A 13,749-nucleotide genomic window follows, 5' to 3' on the forward strand; every position below is an offset into this window, starting at 1 on the left:
TTAACAGCCAACCCTTATTGATAATGGATGAGATTTTAATCTAGAACTACTGTCTCTCTCACACACAGAGGCCATTTAAAAAGGGGAGAGCTGAATATATTATTAAATATATTCCTTTACTTTGTAGATCTGCTATCAACTTTACTAAATCAGTAATCCTAAATTCACCGGTGGTTTCTGGGTGAGCATTAGATTTCATTCGTGCCAAGGCTTTCACACTGAATAGGGTCAAGCTTCTGAACTGTGGATGTGAAGCACGCAAGTTAAGCACCACAATGATGCCCTCACAGAAGCAAAAAAATGGTGTATGCCAAAAATAATAAATAAATAAAAATAAATTCTGATTTATAAAACTGCACCTGTTATCTGTGAGCAATGTTGCCTTTATAAATCACAGATTACCCACAAGTGAGGGTACATCCTCCAGCCTCTTATCCCGCCCATTTTTTACCATAAATAGTCAATGCAAAGCATAAGTATGCTAATCAACCTGTCAGTTGTTCTTTCGTGACGCCGAATCATGACGACTGGCAGAGAAAAAGCTAAAAAAAACTCCTAATTGTTGCAAATTGAATTAGAATGTGGGCCTGTTCTTGCAGTGTAGGGAAACCTGACTACACAGGGGACAGCTGGGACATATAGCAGAGCTACAGGTAATGATGAGACAGCCGGGGCGGGTTTTGTCCCCAACAGTATTAAAGTTCAGACTGACAACAGGACATTGAGTGGAACGCCTGGGCGAGAGTGTAACAGCTGTATTTCCAGACTTTGACATTTGATGATGTATGCACAGTATTAAAAGACAGATATTTGGTTATTCACACTGTTCTGCCGTTATCTCATGCTAGGGTATTTGATGCCATCGCACAGTGTTTATGGAGCAATTATCACTCAGCACAAGCCCAAATAACACTGCTGGATTTAATCTTCATGATAACGTGGAGGATATGGAGAGACGAAACGAGCGTGAGGCGTCAATACTTGAATATACTACGAGTAATTGTTACTCCCACGTTTACTTTCTGCATTCTGACATCAGTGAGTTTTAGTAACAGCGTGTGAGACGGAGCCTGCTGGACCTGGGCCTGAGATCTGACTCATGGCCGGAATATCATAGTTCATAAAAACGCAGCGCAGTGACGACACAGACCTTTCATGTGTGTAACGCTGCTGACCCGCCACTCGACCCGTGTTGGACCCATTCATAATGAGTCAGACGTCCCTCTGAAAATAGTAGCCTACGCTTCAGTCCATCACACTCCTCCCTGGTCTGTTTTCATTCTTTTTTCATTTTCTGCATTTATTTTGATAGGAAAGCTGAAGACAAAAGGAGAGAGGGAGAGAGAATGACATGCAGGATAGGGCCGCAGGTTGGTATCTAACCCGGGCCCGCTGCGTGGAGGACTAAACCTCTATACAGTATGTCTACCAACCGTGCTATCCGGGCGCCCTTTACCTTTTAATCTGTCTCTTATTGATGTTGAAAACAAGCGGAGGAGTTTGGAGGCTTTGATGCTAGGGAGTGTGGCAAACAGGTTTAGCCAAGGCCAAAGGAAGAAAGCCAAATGACAGGTGTTGGCCACGTGAGGGGCATGTGACAGCAAGCGGGGGGGGGACCCGCTATAAGACTTTGAGCCATAAATTGTTAGGTCTAAGTTCAGGGACACGCTTTTAAATAGTAGCACTTTCTATTTTACTTTTTAGTTTGCAGCTTAGTGAAGCACTTTCAATAGTTTTTCATTTAAATAATTTTATATGCAGTATAATTGTGCTTTAAATAAAAAGTATTTACCTACACTAAATTGTGATGTTAACGACGACGCGGGGAAAAATTTGGGTGCACCTAAATAAATAAAAAAGTTAGGCGCACCAGTGCAACCAAGGCAAAAAGTTGGTTTGGAGCCCTGACGCTGCAGCGCTGTGCTGACAAAAACTAAAGCAAAGAAATTCTCCTGCATTAGCGTCTCTTCATTGGCTTCCTGTGAAACAAATGTGACTATAACTGTGCATCACACCCCCAACCAGCACCGCCAGACTCCACCCACCAAGAGCCTGGCTCTGTCCAAGGTTTCGTCCTAAAACACAGTCTTTCCTCGCCACTAAGTTGGGGGAATTACTTTGTAGATTATAGAGTGTGGTCTAGACCCACTCTTTGTAACGTGTCTTGAGATAACTCTAGTTTTGATTTGATACCATATATATTATATTGAATTAATATTTGATACTTTCCCACGTGTCTATTTTCTGCCAAATAATATGTGAACCTTTAACCCTCATGTTGTCCTCGGGTCAAATTTGACTAATTTTTAGTTTTTTTTTAATCACAAAGAATGGGTCTTTGAAATAAGCTGAAAATGTTAGAAATATCAAATAACTTTGGAAAAAACATCAAAAAAGGACCCACTACATTGAAAAAGTGACAAAAATGTCAGAAAATACAATAACTTTTTTTTCATGGTTGACGGGAAGACAACACAAGGGTTAAAACAAATGAATTAGATAAAACATTTTATTATACAGTGTGGAAAAGATACCGAGAAGGGCACCTCGGTGACATCCAGGGTGGGGGTGGGTAGGTCCAGCTGCCCCCCTGCAGCCTGTAGCTATGATGCCAAAAAGCCTAACCCTGTCTGGGAGAGCTTTGGTTTGAAGTGCTGACGGAATTATTTATAACTAGCTCTCTGATTATGCAATAAAACAAAGCCATGAAGCCGACATGAAGAGACAAGGGGCCTTTTGCATCTGGCCACACCGAGAGACCTTATCCCCGCCGTTATGTGACACTCGCTCTCTAGCATGCAGGAGAGCTGAAATCTGGTTGGACTACTTAGGGTGAACGCCCACCACTGATGTGCACAGACGTTTTGGGGGGCAGGGGCTGACGTTAAAAAAAAACGGAGGACGCTCACACCTCCCTGTTAGGGTGGCGTTGCATAGTCTGTCCACCAGAGGACGCTCTACAATCCCTGTTAGTGATGGCGTTGCATAGTCTGTCCACCGAGGACGCTCTACAACGTCCCTGTTAGTGATGTGTTGTATTGTCTGTCCACCAGAGGACGCTCTACAACGTCCCTGTTAGTGATGGTGTTGCATGTCTGTCCACCAAGGACCTCTACAACGTCCCTTTATGATGGCATTGCATAGTCTGTCCCACCAGAAGACGCTCTACAATGTCCCTATTAGTGATGGCGTTACATAGTCTGTCCACCAGAGGACGCTCTACAACATCCCTGTTAGTGATGGCGTTGCATAGTCTGTCCACCAGAGGACGCTCTACAACGTCCCTGTTAGTGATGGTGTTGTTATTGTCTGTCCCCAAGGACGCTCTACACGTCCCTGTTAGTGATGGGTGTTGCATTGTCTGTCACCAGAGGACGCTCTACAACGTCCCGTTATGATGGCGTTGCATAGTCTGTCCACAGCAGACGATCTACAATGTCCCCTATGTAGGATGGCGTTACATAGTCTGTCCACCAGAGGACTCTCTACAACGTCCCTGTTAGTGATGAGGCGTTCATAGTCTGTCCACCAAGGATGCTCTACACGTCCCTGTTAGTGATGGCGTTGCTAGTCTGTCCCCCAGAGGACGCTCTACAACGTCCCTGTTAGTGATGGTGTTGCATAGTCTTCCACCAGATGACGCTCTACAACGTCCCTGTTAGTGATGTGTGTTGCATAGTCTGTCCACCAGAGGACCTCTACAACGTCCTGTTAGTGATGGCGTTACATAGTCTGTCCCCAGAGACGCTCTACACGTCCCTGTTAGTGAGGCGTTGCATAGTCTGTCCACCAGATGACGCTCTACAACCGTCCCTGTTAGTGATGGTGTTTCTAGTCTGTCCACCAAGGACCTCTACAACGTCCCTGTTGTGATGGGCTTACATAGTCTGTCCACCAGAGGATGCTCTACAACGTCCCTGTTATGAGGGCGTTGCATAGTCTGTCCACCGAGGACGCTCTCCAATGTCCCTATTAGTGATGGCGTTGCATTTCTGTCCACCAGGACGCTCTACAACGCCCTGTTAGTGATGGCGTGTGCATAGTCCTGTCCACCAGAGACGCTCTACAACGTCCCTGTTATGATGCTGGCATAGTCTGTCCACCAAGGACGCTCTCCAATGTCCCCTATTAGTGATGGCTTGCATAGTCTGTCCACCAAGACGCTTCACAATGTCCCTATTAGTGATGGCGTTGCATTGTCTTCCACCAGAGGACGCTCTACAAACGTCCCTGTTAGTGATGGCGTTGCATAGTCTGTCCACCAGAGGACGCTCTACACATCCCTTTAGTGATGGCATTGCATAGTTGTCCACCAGAGGACGCCTCTACAACGTCCCGTGTTATGATGGCGTTGCATAGTCTGTCCACCAGAGACGCTCTACAATGTCCCTATTAGTGATGGCGTTGCTATTGTCTGTCCACCAGATGACGCTCTACACGTCCCTGTTAGTGATGGGCGTTACATAGTCTGTCCACCAAGGACGCTCTACAACGTCCCTGTTATGATGGCGTTGCATAGTCTGTCCACCGAGGACCTCTACAACGTCCCTGTTTGATGCGTTACTAGTCTGTCCCCCAGAGATGCTCTACAACACGTCCCTGTTAGTGATGGCTTGCATAGTCTGTCCCCAGAGGACGCTCTCACAACGTCCTGTTAGTGATGGTGTTGCATAGTCTGTCCACCAAAGGACGCTCTACACGTCCCTGTTAGTGATGGGGTTGCATTGTCTGTCCACCAGAGGACGCTCTACACGTCCCTTATTAGTGTGGCGTTGCATAGTCGTCCACCAGAGGACGCTCTACAACATCCCTGTTAGTGATGGCATTGCATAGTCTGTCCACCAGAGGACGCTCTACAACGTCCCTTTATGATGGCGTTGCATAGTCTGTCCACCAGAGCGCACTCTACAGTCCCTATTAGTGATGGCGTGCATTGTCTGTCCACCAGAGGACGCTCTACAACTGTCCCTGTTTAGTGATGGCTTTACATAGTCTTCGTCCACCGAGGACGCTCTACAACTTCCCTGTTAGTGATGGCGTTGCATAGTCTGTCCACCAGAGGACGCTCTACAACGTCCCTGTTATGATGGCGTTGCATAGTCTGTCCACCAGAGGACGCTCTACAATGTCCCTATTTATGATGGCGTTGCATAGTCTGTCCACCAGAGGACGCTCTACTAAGCCCTATTAGTGATGGGTTGCATTGCTGTCCACCAGAGGAGCTCTACAACGTCCCTGTTATGATGGCGTTGCAGGTCTTTCCACCAGAGGACGCTCTACAACATCCCTGTTAGTGATGGCGTTGCATAGTCTGTCCCACCAGAGGACGCTCTACAACGTCCCTGTTAGTGATGGTGTGCATAGTTTGTCCACCAGAGGACGCTCTACAACGTCCCTGTTATGATGGCTTGCATATGTCTGTCCACCAGAGGACGCTCTACAACGTCCTGTTAGTGATGGCGTTGCTAGTCTGTCCACCAGAGACGCTCTACAACATCCCTGTTAGTGATGGCATTGCATAGTCTGTCCACCAAGGACGCTCTACAACGTCCCTGTATGATGGCGTTGCATAGCTGTCCACCAGAGGACGCTCTACAATGTCCCTATTAGTGTGGCGTTGCATTGTCTGTCCACCAGAGGACGCTCTACACGTCCCTGTTAGTGATGGCGTTACATATCTGTCCACCAGAGGACCTCTACAACGTCCCTGTTAGTGATGGCTTTGCATAGTCTGTCCACCAAGGACGCTCTACAAAGTCCCTGTTAGTGATGGCGTTAATATGTCTGTCCACCAAAGGAGCTCTACAAGTCCCTGTTAGTGATGGCTTGCAATAGTCTGTCCCCCAGAGGACGCTCTACAACGTCCCTGTAGTGATGGTGTTGCATAGTCTGTCCACCAGAGACCGCTACACAACGTCCCTGTAGTGATGGGTTGCATATCTGTCCCCAGAGGACGCTCTACACGTCCCTGTTAGTGATGGCGTTACATAGTCTGTCCCACCAGAGGACGCTCTACAACGTCCCTGTTAGTGATGGCGTTTGCGTATCTGTCCACCGATGACGCTCTACAACGTCCCGTTAGTAGATGGTGTTGCATAGTCTGTCCACAGAGGACGCTCTACAACGTCCCTGTTAGTGATGGCGTTACATAGTCTGTCCACCAGGAGCTCTACACGTCCCTGTTAGTGATGGCTTTGCTAGTCTGTCCACCAGAGGACGCTCTCCAATGTCCCTATTAGTGATGGCGTGCATTGTCTGTCCACCAGAGGACGCTCTACAACGTCCCTGTTATGATGGCGTTGCATAGTCTGTCCACCAGAGACGCTCTAACTGTCCCTTTAGTGATGGCGTTGCATAGTCTGTCCACCAAGGACGCTCTACAATGTCCCTTTAGTGATGGCGTTGCATTGTCTGTCCACCAGAGGACGCTCTACAACGTCCCTGTTAGTGATGGGCGTTGCATAGTCTGTCCCAGAGGACGCTCTACAACTCCCTGTTAGTGATGCTTGCATAGTCTGTCCACCAGAGGACGCTCTACAACGTCCCTGTTATGATGGCGTTGCATAGTCTGTCCACCAGAGGACGCTCTCAGTCCCTATTGTGATGGCGTTGCATGTCTTCCACCAAGGACGCTCTACAACGTCCCTGTTATGATGGCGTTCATATGCTGTCCACCAGAGGACGCTCTACACGTCCCTGTTAGGATGGCGTTGCATATTCTGTCCCCAGGGACAGCCTACAACGTCCCTGTTATGATGGCGTTGCATATCTGTCACCAGAGGACGCTCTACAATGCCCTATTAGTGATGGCGTTGCATAGTCTGTCCACCAAAGGACGCTCTACAATGTCCCTTTAGTGATGGTGCATGTCTGTCCCCAGAGGACGCTCTACAACGTCCCTGTTAGTGATGGCGTTGCTAGTCTTCCACCAGAGGGCTCTACAACTCCCGTTTAGTGATGCGTTGCATAGTCTGTCCACCAGAGGACGCTCTAACAACTCCCTGTTAGTGATGGGTTGCATAGTCTGTGTCCACCAGAGGACGCTCTACAACGTCCCTTTATGATGGCGTTGCATAGTCTGTCCACCAGAGGACGCTCTACAATGTCCCTTTAGTGATGAGGTTGCATTTCTTTCCCCAGAGGACGCTCTATCAAAATATCAGATTTTTAACTAAGCAAATATTTGTATCGTATCAGGCTTCAAAATTCTTTATCGGTCGGGCTCTAATCTAAACTTAACCACACACTATAATACAGGAAGTTGTGAAGGAAAACTCCATGCCTTTTCCAAAACTTTCTGTATTTATTTATTTTTCAAAACTTCTCCACACCTGGACATTATTTTCAATTTCCATGACTTTAAGGTTTTTCATGACCGTACAAACCCTGACTTTCTGATATGGTCATTTTGATATAAAAATAAAAGCAGCATTTTGTGTTTGCACTAATTAGAAAACCTTTCCTATTAATAAAGCTTTGGCAATGAAGAAGTAGGCTTAGTGTTCCTCAGGTTCTTAGCCCGAACTGTTTTAAGGTAGCCGGTTGATGATAAAAATACCCCTCTATATCACAAACTGAGCTGAACTGAAAACCATTCCAAACCTATGAGGTAGTATTCTATAGAAACATTCTACAGAGGAAAAGTACTAGCGATGTTTTGCTCATGATATTTTCACTGTTTTGAACTGCTGTACCTCTGCTCTCCAAGCCAACAGTGTCAGTCTCGGCGTGTCCGTCTCAACACGTTTACAAATTATTTAGCAATGCTGAGCTGCTTTTCTTGTCAGGCAGGTTCTCCAAACACCAAATTCCAATTCCAAGCCTTGTGGATGTGAACATGTTATTGTGTTGAAGAGATGTAGAAGAAGACCAACTAGAACAACATCTGTTCTGTCCTGATGACGTCTCTTCATTTTTTAATCTCTGGCAGGAAGAAGAGCCGAACTGGGCCTCGTCCTGATGTTCAGCTTTAATAATGCATCATGTGTGTGTACTGCTTTCACCAAAACACCACTTCATCATAGCCGCTCAGATGCGATGGTCGGAGCACTTCATCAAAAAGGCATTTATCGTCAGAAACAGGTTGCATGAGCACCCAGACCCAGAGAACACAGCAGCCCAATGACCCCCCTCTCTGCAGGCTGACCTTTGTGGTCTATTTTGCAAACTGTGACAAGATGTGTTAGTACACTTAAAATACACCACAAGAGGAGAGCACAGGGGCAACATCAGACATCATAATGCTATGCTCTTTAATGAGTGTCTATGGATCAAACTGAGACTGAGAAAACTAAAGGTCAAGATGACAGAGCTAACTAACTGCTATCAATACTGAACAGGCGGGCCTAATCTGCAGCTCGCAGGCACTGATCAAGCTAACCGGTGACGAAAACGGCAAACACTTTAATACTTCAAGTGAAAACAGAAGTCCAACTATGCAAAGCCAAATGAAACTATAGAGAAGTGTGCAGGAAGAGGAGACAAATGGCAAATACATGGTCTAGAATCAGAACTAGAGCCCGACCGAGAAAGGATTTTTAAGGCCGATACCAATACAAATTTTGAAAAATCCAATATTCGATATATCGACCAATATATATATATATATTTTTCAAATATATCGGCCGACATAAAAACAAAAAACAGATTTCCCAAACATTAGTTATTTATGAGTTCTCACTAACATAATATGATAATTTGTTTTACTAACACAACAGAATAGAGGAACATCAACATATATAATAAAGTTCTGATGAATAAAATGTGTGAAAATACAAACTTAAGATTTGAAACTTATAGTCCTTTGAAAAAAGAAACAATAAAAAAAAGATTAGTGTTGCCATAATGACAAAGAATCATTTGTCATAAAAAAAGATCATACATATATACACACACACACACACACACATATATATATATATATATATATATATATATATATATATATATATATATATATCTCGACCACTATAAATGCTGATAGTGATAGTTAGGGAAATGCCTATTATCGGCCGATAATATCTGCCCGCCAATATATCGGTCGGGCTCTAATCAGAATAATTATTTAAATGTAAAATTGCAGTGGGTCTGATTTTGGGTCTCTGATTCGCCCAGCATAATGCCAGTAGACTCAGAGCCTGAGTCAGGTTGCTAGGTGACCAGAGGCTGATGGCGAAGCAGACACACACACACACACACACACTTGCTGTCTGCAGACTGAACTAGAAGTCATTTAATCTTACACTCAGTTCGGCTAGAAAACTAGAAACACGGACTTTGAAATGACGTTGTTGGAAAAATCCAATAGGTTCTACTGATGGCTCTCTGGGGGAAATAAAGAAAGCCAAATCAAATGTGAGTGATTTCTCTTTTTCTGGCTGCTGGAAGGTGATTGATTAACCTGAACACCGATTAAAACAACCAACCAAAGAGGATGGTTCCCATCTGAGAGCTTTTCTCTTCAAGGGAACCTGCTAGCGAGCACGTTATGTTCACAGAGTATGTTCCAACGGTGACGGACTCAGAGTTTCAGTTACCTCTCTACAAGGTTGTTTTTTTCCCCTCTTTACAAATGTAATCATTTTCCTCTTCTACCTCAGATTGTTAATAGATAAATATCACAGCGTTGACGTAATGCCCAGCCCAAGTTTTTGTGCTGAATACACACGTGTACGGTTCTGTTGCCCAATGCCTACCGTGGTGTATTACCTTGATGTTGCCAGTTGAAGTACGGCACAGGAGAAACCAGGGCTTTACTTCAATGTATGATTTTAAAGAAGTGAGTTGCAGCCTTCGAGGTAGAGTAGGTGTTAATTGGCTCCTCATTCTAATAGATTCTACTTAGACTATTATTTAATTTTATCATGAGTCCTTTGTGAGTTTTGACCATAATCTGTACCTGAACATACCCTCTGTAGCAGTGACCACTATCAGAATATGGATCCATCAAAACTTTAAAACACATTTTTGATGGAGTAATTTCCTTTTCTTTTAAGTTATGACACTTTGTGTTGACTGAGTTCTTTGGAGTCGTTCCTTTTCAAATGCACGTTGTCACCGTGGTGTCACTTTCATGTTTTCTATGATTATTAGCTGATTATAGTTGTGTAGCGGGCCGACATCAGTATTTCAGTTCAGAATTCATTTTGAGTGGATGTCCCACATTATGAGTTGAAAAATAATGAACATTTTGAGTGTATTTCCAACATTTTGAGTTGAAAAATATTTAAAATGTTAAGTGAATTACTGCCTAATTATAAGTTGAGGAATATCAATATTTAAGGTATCATTGAACTCATTTAAGGCAACTGTAAATGTAATTTTTATTTTATGTAAAGTTAAAACATTTAAAAACATCACTAAAATATTTTTGTGTAATTAGTTATAAATTAATGTTCTGTGAACTTATAAGGGTTTACAGTGTGGGAAATCCAGATCCTGACAAGATCCCTCTGACTCCAGCCAGACAGAGGCCAAGCTACAAGACCAGTTTCCCTGAGAGGCCTTGAGAGGTTTGAAGATGCATGATTTATATCTCATTTTAAAGAGTGCTAACTCCCAAAGAAAAAGGAATCACATTCAACAATCCTGTAATGTGACCATTTACTTATTCCCATGACATGATGCTCTTTAGATGCTTTTATATAGGCCTTAGTGGTCCCTAATACTGTATCTGAAGTCTCTTTAGATAGGCCTTAGTGGTCCCTATACTGTATCTGAACGTCTCTTTAATAGACCTTAGTGGTCCCTAATATGTATCTGAAGGTCTCTTTATATAGAACCTAGTGGTCCCAATAATGTATCTGAAGTCTTTTATATAGACCTAGTGGTCCCTAATAAGTGTATCTGAACTCTTTATAGAATTAGTGGTCCCCTAATACTGTATCTGAAGTCTCTTTTATATAGACCTTAGTGGTCCCTAATACTGATCTGAAGTCTCTTTATATAGACCTTAGTGGTCCCTAATACTGATCTGAAGTTCTTTTATATAGACCTAGTGGTCCCCTAATACTGTATCTGAAGTCTTTTTATATAGACCTAGTGGTCCCTAATACTGTATCTGAATCTTTTTATAGACCTTATGGTCTATACGTTCTGAGTCTCTTTTATATACCTTAGTGGTCCATATACTGTATCCGAAGTCTCTTTTATATAGACCTAGTGGTCCCTAATACGTATCTGAAGTCTCTTTTATATAGACTTAGTGGTCCCTACTACGTATCTGAAGTCTCTTTTATATAGACCTAGTGGTCCCTAATATGTATCGAGTCTCTTTATATAGACCTTAGTGGTCCCTAATACTGGATCTGAAGTCTCTTATATAGACCTTAGTGGTCCCTAATAAGATCTGAAGTCTCTTATATAGACCTTAGTGGTCCCCTAATATGGACTGGATCTCTTTTATATAGACCTTAGTGGTCCCAATCTGTCGTCCAGGATCTCTCTCTCTCATGGTGGGGGGGGGGGGGCAATTCTCGGGTGGGCAAAGCAGAGAAAGAAGGTAACCTTGCCCCTTATGACCTCATAAGGAACAAGATTCCAATGGGCCCATCTGAGCTTTCATTTTCTCAAGGCAGGAGCAGGATACCCAGGACTCGGTTTACACCTATCACCCTTTCTAGCCACTGGGGGGTCATAGGCAGGCTGGGGGACAAATATCATAAATGTTTATAAACCTCATAAAGTGAAATGCCATGGGACCTTTTACTGACAAGGAGCAGAGAGTCAGGTAGGAAGCAGCAGCTCTTCTCCTACAGAGCTAAACCGACCCAGTCTCACGCCAGTTCGTTAAACGCTCAGGTTATTTAGATTTGTTAATTAGTGTACAGTACATGTCGCGATTTTCTCGTTTATTACAAATACTGGTCACGGTTTTTGAACGTGGCCATATGACGAACTGCCACAACACTGGGCTGCTCTAGGAGACGCCTCACCGGGAAAATGAAATGCCACGAGCCGGCAACGACAATGGGACAGACCGCCACACGCAGGACTTGATCCCCGGGTGCAGGGACATGATCCGCGGTCTCTGTGGCACACAACAACAGGGAAGTGAAACACCACGCGCCGGCCACAACAACGGGGCGGTTGTGGATAGGAAGAGACAAACACGGAAAGGTCTACCAAAAGCACAACAAACTGAAACAAAGGCAATCACTCCAAACACTTAACACCAAGTAAAACAAATGTAGTTCCACATATTTCTTTGGGCGGTGATTAATATTTGGTCATGAGACAACGTGGATTTTTCCATTTAAGAGCTGCAGACACTTAACTCTACTTTGTGTTAATATGTAGCCCTTTCTAGTCCATGTGCAGCTGGGGGACTTGTTCAGACGAATCACCCAAATTAACAACATCACAAACACTACATTTCCCAGCTACCCTTGGGGTACTTCCGGCATTACAGTGCTGTGCAGTCCAGTGCAGTGACAGCAACGGGTCGACTCCTGCCTTCAGCCAAATGTTCACTTAGTGTGGCACGGCACTCAGCCACATGTTTCCTTTAGCAGTAACAAGTGCTCTCTGCTCACATTTATCATGCACTGTTCCAACACACACACACACGCGCACAACCAGACACACACGCACAAGCATCACCCTGCTCTGGTTAACAGCAATCCCCTAAGTGAGTGTTGTCAGTGCCAGTGTGGTCGTGCAAGGTGAGCGAGCGGTGATGGAGAGTAGCGTATGACTGCCGCTGTGAGGAAAAGGGAGAGGACAAAGAGATAGCAACGCTGTTTTGTCGGGATAAAGTTTTTAGATAATTGGTGAGAAATCCAATATCATAAAAAAAAAAAAATGCAAAACAAAACATAAACAGATTTCCCTAACATTAGGTACTTGTAGATATTTATGAGTTCTAAATATGATAATGATTTGTTTTGTCACAACAGAACAGAGGAACATCAAAATACATTAAAGTTCTGATAAATAAAATGTATGAAAATGCAAATTTATGATATGAAACTTAAAGTCTTTTGAACAAAAACACAATAAGAAAAAAATCCAAGAGTGTTGCCAACAGGGACATTGTAGAGCGCCCATACATTTCCGATTGATGCAGTCTATCAGCATCAATGATGCAGTGTGTAGACGTATTACAGAATTGTGATCTCATGTTTTGAACATCACAATATTGACCGCTCTAGGTCAACGAGGGAACATCACTATGCGTGCAGCCTACTGATAGTGGACTTGGGAAGAAGCAGGGAAGGGACTACGCCCCCCTTAATGTCAACGGGTCCTCAGTGGAGAGGGTGGACAGCTTGAGGTCCCTTGGTGCCCACATCAGCGCGGGTCTGATCTGGGGGCTGCATACTGACTCCTGGGGGGGGAAAGGCAAGGCGGAGACTGTGACCTCAGACGCATGAGAAACCTCCAGGTGTCCCCTTATCTACTGGGAACCTTCTACTTCTGCACCGTCGAGAACTTTCTAACAGAACATCAGTGCCTGGTACTGGAAGCACACCGAACAGGACCACAGGGCCCTGCAGAGGGTTGAGGCTGCACCCCTCCCCGCTGCAAGGACAAACCCCCCGGGTAACAGCCTTTTCCTCCTTGATGATGTCGGGAACAAGGTACCCGATACCCCCCATCATACTGCACACCTATAAATGTATTATTATTCCTGTTTTTGAATGCACAAATTATAGAAACCGCCATGATAACCTTCCATCGGAATTGTATTTTATCAGATTTTTCGTGACAAATAAATTGATTAATAATTTATTTTTTCTACTTTTTGTG

General features: G+C 44.2%; 1 protein-coding gene and 1 long non-coding RNA gene across 4 annotated transcripts in view; one reads left to right on the plus strand and one right to left on the minus strand.

The window, feature by feature from the left end:
- The window catches only part of LOC116704563 (uncharacterized), an 18,980-nt gene extending 16,934 nt beyond the window's left edge, over positions 1 to 2,046 (plus strand). Inside the window, exon 4 of the long non-coding RNA XR_004335718.1 lies at positions 2,035 to 2,046. This is a non-coding gene — a long non-coding RNA (uncharacterized LOC116704563). The remainder of the gene's footprint in view (positions 1 to 2,034) is intronic.
- The window catches only part of glra3 (glycine receptor, alpha 3), a 75,949-nt gene that overhangs the window by 52,632 nt on the left and 9,568 nt on the right, over positions 1 to 13,749 (minus strand). The gene's annotated exons all lie outside the window — the stretch shown is intronic.

The sequence above is a fragment of the Etheostoma spectabile genome, chromosome 2 (assembly GCF_008692095.1).
Source record: "Etheostoma spectabile isolate EspeVRDwgs_2016 chromosome 2, UIUC_Espe_1.0, whole genome shotgun sequence".
In the NCBI taxonomy this organism is placed as follows: Eukaryota; Metazoa; Chordata; class Actinopteri; order Perciformes; family Percidae; genus Etheostoma; species Etheostoma spectabile.